We start from the raw sequence: 9,003 nt of genomic DNA, 5'->3' as shown, positions 1-9,003 counted from the left end.
AAGTGGAACGACCAATCAGTTGCGCTGTCCTACTTCCCTTTCCCTGGGTTAACTGGCGAATTTAGCAAACGAAGCTGTATGTCCAGGGAAATTTGGTAACATACCAGTAAGGTGAATGCACTAATCTAAGACCAAAATCCAGAGACAAATCTAAGACCAAAATCCAGAGAATCACCAAACCTATTAACAAAATATTTATTTTGTTGATTCTTTCATTAGTTGAGTCACTCAAGTAACAACAACAACAAAACCCACTACGTGCCTTCTCTGTGCCAGCTACTCTACAGAGCTTTGCAGTCCCTGACCTCTACTGTTCTGTAGTCTTATGGGCAGAGACACATCTTAATGAAGCCACGAAATGTTTCAGAGGGGTTTTAAGATAAGCAAATTTCTTCTGTTCACATCCTTTGTAACCTTCCTTTTTGAACACAGGCCACCAAAGTGTGAGAACTTAAAATCCCACCCCAGAACCCAGTTTCCTTAGCCCTGGCACCTACTCCCTGTCAGTGTGTGGGTAAGTAATTGCATATGGCTTAGTTAGGCGCCCCAGATTCTGTGAGTTAGGGAAATTTTGCATAGATCTGCCATTAACACTAATGGGGGGTTACACGCACAAATCCTCCACACACCAAGAAAAGAATAGACTCTTCTCATTCATACATAATAGATCTGTAGAAAAATTAGCATGTATGCTTTTAGGAGCTGAACTCTGAAGATGTACCTTTTATGGGAAATATGTAAATAAGGACAGAGGATACACTGAAGGACAAGTGCTGTAATGTACTCCTTTTCTGATGCCTGGGCACCTTGTCAATTTTGCTGCTGCATAAAGTAGGGCTAGGCTTGCCTCTGCAGAGACTCCCCAGCACATTCACCTTCCTGGTGTGTTACTGAATTTCCCCAGACACAGCTTACTCTGCCAAATTTGCCAATTCCCCCAGGAAATGGGAAGTAGGACAGTGTCGTTGATTAGTCAGCAAGCAAGTACTGTTATGGACCTTTTCCATGGAAGTGTTCCTTTTTTTTCTTAGAAGCTATTGTTAAATTGCCTTATAATTTAAGTGATCTTAGAAACAAGGAATAGAGTATTCACTGTAGGAGTGCAGATCCTCCCAGTAACCCCTGGAGTCACCCCTGAAGGCCACAGAAATCACGGTGCTGGGCAGACTGGTTTTGTCAATGAAAGAGCAGGAGGGACCTGTCTGCGTCTTCCATTTTTCTGCCTCAGCCACAGAGTAAGGAATTCTCTTTCCCTAACTACTGTACTCTATCATCCCCACCAGCCAAGTTACTAATCCAATACCTTTGCTAGCGGGCAGTCATGACAGAGGAAATTAATTCTCATGCAGAAGGACAAGGGTGCCTCTTTTGTGCACACCTTCCAGGCTGGCACAAAGCCAGCCTCTTTCTTCTGCTGAAGAGTCCAGCATCCTCCCTGCTGCCCATGCCCAGGAATCTATCCCTTGCATTTTGTCCGCTTAGGTATATTCTCCAAGGCAAGCTGTCCACAGACCCAGCCTTCCTCTCAGCTGTCTGTTCTATATCCCTGACCAGTGGTTGTTGCAAGGGCCTGGCATTTGCTATGCAATCAGGTGAGTAGGAGAATGGAATAGGAAACCTTACCGGGGAGGCCGGCCACACTTACCACGGACGACCTGCATTTGGAGGGCGATTATGAGAGTTGTCTTGGGGCTTTTCTGGATTCGAGTAAAAGCTACTGAACTCCATACCTTATGTGTGTAACTTCCTGAATGTGCTTCAGAAGAAAGGAACACTGAGGCACCAAACACCAAAGATGTTTTCACTTTAATGTGTTTACTCAAACTGAGGACATATATTAATTACAGATTCACTTTCTTCTTTTGCAGATGTCCTTAAGGCTTTGACTACTAACACCATAGTTTTTCAGGAACTCCGATCAGTGGCGAGAATGAATTGAACCAATGGTGCCCAACTCATGGTCTTTGTGTCTAAAAGGTGAAGCATGCATGTTAACTACAGAGGACTGCAGCAGTAAGTAGGAAACGGCTTAAAAATTTCCGGCCAGCAGCCAGGCAGCCGCCTGAAACTAAGGTCTTGAAGAGAGTTGTAAAGAAATGTTTTGAGTGCAGTGCATTATTTCATCCAGGATCACTGTGAGCTGATAGCAGTGAACCCTATCCTGCAACAAACTCTGTTCTGCAGATCCCCCAGAGCTTGCTGTGTAGTAAGGATAGCTCAAGAAACATAGACAGACACAGGGGCAGCTCTTCCCATGCGGAATGTAAGATTTATCACCACCAGGACATAGCCTGAATTCCCAGTCCCAACTCAAGCCTAAACCCCTGCAATGCTGACCCCGTGCTCTGAAAAAAAGGACAACTGTCACAAAAATCCACTGAAACACCCAGGGTCTGGAAAGCAAAGCAGCACATGCAGACACTCAAAGCACCCTTACTCATGGAGTCCAGAGGCGCTGAGTCCCGGCCCTAGCACTGCCCTGTGAAATCACAGCTGTGTAGCAATTTGGGCTACCATCTTCTAATTCACTGTTCTAAACATCTAACAGCTCAAATCTTTTCCAGAATCGTTATTTGCTTTTTCCTGAAAATGGATGTGCAATGGAATAGATAGGAGAAAAAGAGACAAGACGCAAACCTCAAAGAAACTACAGCAATTAGAATAAACCAGAGACCTGATAACATGGAAAAATCCATCCTTCCATTAGTCAAGGAAAAATAATTTAAGTATCGCCATAATTAAAGAGTGCTCCTATCAGGTATATTACATGGAATTGACAGTTTTGTGAGGAAACCAACTCAAAGCCTAGAATTACATCTTTTATGTAGTTTAAAATCTCAATTAGATTGTTTTTAATTCTACTATAGATTTTTATCCTGAATGACAGCATTGGAAGGAGAGAGTTAAAGGAATTATTTAAAAATAAAAAAAAAAGGAGAGAGAGAGAAAGATTGAACTAGCATTGCACATGCAAATGAATGCATTATGGTAGTAGGGGTTTTTTTCCACTGAATAAATTTACATTTACATCAGTTAGATCCGATGTAATTCTGCAACCAATGAAACTTAAATATATACATATTTTGTCATAAAAGCCCTCACAGCTATAACCTTTTGATTAAGATCTATTGTAAAACTAAGAATAAATTTCAGTCAACCAGTTTTAGATTGGGCAACTTTTATTACTCATTTTACCCAGAAGTACACTTTAACTGGCACTTTACCAATACTTAATAGGAGGCTTGTCTGGTTTCCTAATTCCCTAGGTTTTGTAACAATTCTCATAAATGGATGAAATTTTATAAACTCTCACTATAAAGAATGAATAATATAAATTGCTCTTGGCCAAGGACATGCTGTGTGTGTGTGTGTGTGAGAGAGAGAGAGATACATGGCAACTATTCACATTTTTCCACTGAATTAAAAATTGACCACAAAATAAAGTGGCAAACATTGGTGAAGAAATAACTTCCTTTAGCTTAAGCTGTCACCCTGCTCCTCTGTTTCTTGCTTATGTTAGCTGTTGGAAAATACTCAACACAATTTGACCTGGTCGCCTAAGGAGGCAGCATCAATCAGTATGCAAGTAAAACGGCAAAGAAACAAGCAACAGCAGCCACTCTAACATTCTAAGTGATCTTCCTACGTAATTACAATTTGTTTCATCACAGTCATTTCACATGACAAATTAGTGAAGCTGAGATTGGGGAGCTTTGCACAGTGGGGCTGTGTCAAGATTATAAAAGAGTAACCTGCCACCAAGTTATCAAATTTAAGGGAAAGATGTAATTTCAAAGACTTGTAATAATAAACATTTATCAAGTGCCTATGTGCCAGACACTGTCAGATGAACTCTTAATTTTCCCAATAGCCTTATAAAGAAGGCATTATAGTTGCCATTTTATAGATAAGAAAACTAAGGAACAGAGAGATAAATTCTATGTCTAGTCCCACAGTTGATACGTGACAGGGCTAGGATATAACTCAGCTTGGTCTGATTCTAAGGGCTGAGCTTTTCCCATGATGCAGCTGTACCTACAGGAAATCAGAAAAAGAATGGATATTACCAGCCAAAATCACAGGAGTATATTTTACTAGCAGGGAGAACAATGACTGTGATGAAAATTTTCTAACAAGCCCACTGAAATCATTTTTGAAGATACCCACATTAGAACAATTATAATACTAGACACCTAACAATGTTCTTGTATTATAAGGATCTTTTGTCTTGGATGGCTAACATCTCATGAATCAATCACAAAATAATACAAAACAGCTAATGGTAGTTCTACCAAATATTAGTATTACACATTATGTCTTAAAAAAATGCTTCTTTACACATTGTCTCACTTGATGTATGCAGGAAATCACGACACAAATCACGGTATGGAATGCCAGAAGAAGTTCTATTAGTAGCTCTTACATTTCAGAAAGTGTTAGAATCACCTTGTGTTCATTAAAATCTAGACTCCAAGGTCCCTGTCCCACCAAAAACATAACCATTTGTTTTAGAGTGAATGGGCCTCGGAATCTGTATTTGTGTCAGGCATCTGGTGATTCAGTTAATGGGGTGGGGAAGGGATCTCAGTATCATGCCTTGAGAAACACTGGTGGGTATCAGAGAGTAATGACGTAACCTGTCCAGTACCCTCTACTGTGGGTGATGCGGGCAGACGGGTCTCCTCCCAGCACTCTAATGAGATGACCACTTTCCTTAGCCTGGAGCTATTTTCATAGAAGGTGATCTCATGCAGTAAATTATGGGTGCATGGCTACCTTAGTTCCAGATTCCATATCCCAACTCTGACTCTTCAGGCTTTTTATTCCTAATACCCACTCAGTCTTCTTTTTCCTCTCATTTTCCCAATCTTTTCCACTCTCCAGGCTTTCTAGGCCCTCAGTGGGACCCCACACATTTAAAAAGGCCTTGACAACAATAAATGTATTTTAAATACCCAGCACCCTGTTGAAGTCCATTCCCAGTGCTCACAGTATGTGCCCAGCAGTTCCGCCAGTTACTTAAAAGCTGCAACAGTGTGAAGTAAGGAAGCCTTGCCTCTCTGTGTACCAGGGTCACATTAGAAATTCACTACAGGCCCAACATACACAAATCTATTTTCTGGTTCAAGATCCTGGAAAGAAAGTTTCAACCTCAGAGTTCACATTATCAGCCCCTAAGCTCCCCGAGATGGAAGGGAGTCTCCCCACAACACCAGGTTTTGGGTATGGCCCTCAGCACAATGGTTTCTGCTTCCTCTTTCTACTTGTCTGCAGGCTCCATCCAAGCTAGAGCACTTTAAGAACAGAGGCTGTGCTGTTTTTATTCCTGAATTCCCGGGGCTTAACCCAGCGCTAGGAACATAACAAATGCTCAATGAATGTTTTTAAATAAAGGCATATCAAGGAAATTAATCAAACAACAAATTGACCGAGTCTGGGGAAGGCAGTCCATTATTGCAGGTGTGTTCGATTCTCTGCACCTGTCACCCCCGCTTCCTTCACCAGGATGTACATTTTTTTTCCTGATACATTTATAGTGCAATCTGTAGACTGGAAAAGAAGTCTTGAACTTGAGTTAGGCTCTTTACACATTAAATGACAATTACCATATTCTTCTATGTGTTGTTTGTTTTGCGTGTTCTTTGATTTTTTTAGAAGAAAACACCATTCTTCCCTGTCTGTGGAAAGGCTTTACCCTGACACACTAGAAAGAATGGCTGGAGGAACATGAACTCCTTACCATGTCTGTCTGGGTGTGATTTATTGTACTTTTCCTTTATTGCAGGGCAGGCGATGCAGGGGCATCCATGGTGGCATGATGTGAGGTCATCACACACTCTTGGGCAGCACATGGTATTTTTCAGATGCTCTGCAACCACTTATTTACCATCCCTGCAGCACCTCCAGGAAGGGAGGTCAGCATATTCTTCAGGAGAGGGATCGAAAACCCAGAAGGGTAAGAGGCAGGTGGTGCTGAGTCAGGGCTCAAACCATCTCCTCCAGCCAGGACTGCAGAATCCATTCCTTTGGGAGAGGATTTGCAAACCCTCTGCAGACTTCTGGATGGGAAAGACCTGGGGACACACTGCAAGACACCACTTCGATCTGGTTATTTTAGAGGAAAAAGGGAATGGAAATTAAACCTTGAAATGTATCCTCTGGGGATCCACAAACTCCAGTGGTGAGGAACTACAAGCCATATTTAAGCCACATGCAGGAGTATTTTGCAAAGTTATTTACAAGGTTAATTTCTGGTGTCCATACCTGTGCCTTAGTAGTGCTGTGGTGGCCCATACCCAGGGGGCAAGCTGGAAAGCAGCTCCTGAGATGCCAGTTCCCACAGGAGCCCCAGCAGTTCTTTCACGCCTTGCTTTGCATTAGGTAAGGTTAGTGCAGGGTACAAAGTGTGTTTACTTGGATCAGTAACTTGGAACACAAAGTGATGAATTCTACTTCACCTGGGCCTCTACCTCCCCAGCACACACAAAGACAAAGGCATTGTGAAATTTTACCTGCTGGGTTTACTAGAAAAGTAGCCAGGATGAGACTTAGGTTTGCAGACTTGAAAAACTAAGCAGTGGTTTTAGTCAGCTTGGGCTGCTATAACAAAGCACATTAGACTTGAGGGCTTATCAACAGCAGGAATTTGTTTCTCACAAATTCTGGAAGCTGGAATTCTAAGTCCAGGGTGCCGGCATGGTGAGGTTCTTCTAGATTGCAGACTATCGACTCCTCAGTATAACCTCACATAGCAGGAGGAAGGCAAGAGAGCTCTCTGGGATCTCTTTTATAGAGGTACTAATTCCATTCTTAAGATTCTGCCCTATGATCCAATTACCTCCCAAAGGCCCCACCCTCTAAAACCATCAGATCAGGGGTTAGGATTTCAACATATGAATCTGGGGAGGAACAAACAGTCAATTACAGCAGGGTTACCGCCCTCTATGCTGGAAGAGTAATAGACGGAAGGTAGAGAAATGAAGGTACAGACAGCCTTCATGGTTAACAGTGTGGGCCTCGCAATAACACCAAGTGTGGTCTAAGGGCCAGCCGCATCAGCATCACCAGGGAGCCAGTTAGAAATGCTGAACATTGAATCCCACCCAGACATGCTGATGGTCAGAATCTCTAGGGCCGGAGTCCAGGAATCTGTGTTTTAATACGTGTTCCAAATGATTTCTATGTGTGTTAAAGACTGAGAAGCACTGGACCTGGAGTCAGACACTCAGGTCAGACAGTCTGGGCTTGTATCCCATCCCATCATTTTACAGCTGTGTGAGTTCTCCAGGTCTCCATTCTTTCCTTTGTAAAGTAGGAATAACAGTAATACCTACTTCATGGGGTTGTTGTGTCATCAGGATTACAAGATAATGCATGTAAAGCACTTAGATCAGGATCTAGCAAATAAGCACTTACCAAAGGTATGCAAAATAAAATATAGACTGTCCCTTTCTAAACCCTTAAACCCCACTTCTACCCAGAGTTCATCTCCCAACTACCTTCCAAGGTCACCTCTTGGTGCACTGTCAACTCTAACTTACAAGTAAGCTCTTAGATCTTGCCTAAGCCCACTCATGATTCATTCATTTATAAGTGGTGGGCAGTCCACGGGCATTCTTCTTCAATCCCCCCCTAAAACCTCTGTACCCCTCAGCAGCTCAGGAATCAGCTGTGGATTCTGCCAGTCTTGGCTTGGGTTAAGAGGAGGGCACATGATGTGTCTTCCCAAGAAGAAAGAAAATTCTAGAGAACCACCATGAAGTGTGGAGGTAGTTAAAAAACCAATGGGTTTGAACTCACTTCTCATCTTAGATTGGTTGCTTAATAAATGCTTATTGAGTAAGTTAATGAATGAAATTCACTCAGCTTGGAAAATACAGTCTCAGATTATGGTAGCATGAGACTGGACTGGATTTCTTCCCTCCGTTTATTCCAAAGATTTATTTATGCCTCATTGATCCATTTAGGGGTATCAGGGCAGCTTGGTTTACTTTGGCATCCTGTCAGTTTTATATGTATGCTAAACAGGCTCCTTTTCATCTCAAATAATCACAATTTTAAAACAATTTTTAACTTTTGTTCTTTCTTTCCTTCCTCCCCTCCTTCTCTCCCTTCCTTCCTTCCTTCCTTCCTTCCTTCCTTCCTTCCTTCCTTCCTTCCTTTCTTCCTTCTTTCCTTCTTTCCTTCCTTCCCTCCTTTCTCTCTCTCTCTTTCTTCTTTTCTTCCTTTCTTTTGAGTAGGAAAGGAACTATATTGCCCAGGCTGGCTTCAAATTCCTGGCCTCCAGCCATCCTCCTGCCTCAACCTCTCAGGCAGCTGAGATCACAAGCACAGGCAACTGTGCCCAGCAACCAAAAGTACTTTGATTCATTCTTAAGAAAGGCACTGAAATAAAGAAAGATTACTATAGCCATGGACTCATTTGGTCTATTGTTAGAGAAAGTAAAAGTCTTATCTTAAGCCTAATGAGTCAGGTGATGGTGAATGCTGATGTGTGTATGTATGAGCGTGTGTGTGTGTGTACATACTTCTATGTATAAACAAAAGAAGGCAGCTAAGTCAGGGGAGGAAACACATTCCAATAGTACAAAAATAAACACACAGAGAGATAGAGAGAGAGAGAGAGGCAAGAAAGGATCTGAATTTTTTTCCTTTTTCCAACCCTGCAATGACATAGAAGAGCTCTAAACAAGCACTTTTCATACTATCTGTGGTGAGGAACAAGTTTTTGTTATTTGGTCTTTGCTTTTTCCTTTCCTATAAGTTATGGATACAAATGCTCTAATATGAATTATTTTTAAAACTAATATGAAATACATATACACAAAATAAATGACACTGTCCTTCCAGACAACACTTACCCCAAGCTTACCCTTGTACTGAAGGAGCTAGACACCAAACCATCTAAGAATCCACCTCTAAAATTCCGAGACTATCAAGTGAGCAGAAGATATGGCCTAGTTGCCCAAAGAAGTGGGTGACAGCAGTAGCAGACATAGAACC

The sequence above is a fragment of the Sapajus apella genome, unplaced genomic scaffold, assembly GCF_009761245.1.
Source record: "Sapajus apella isolate SASKATOON/1434 unplaced genomic scaffold, GSC_monkey_1.0 scaffold64, whole genome shotgun sequence".
NCBI lineage: Eukaryota > Metazoa > Chordata > Mammalia > Primates > Cebidae > Sapajus > Sapajus apella.
This window is presented reverse-complemented; position numbering follows the sequence as displayed.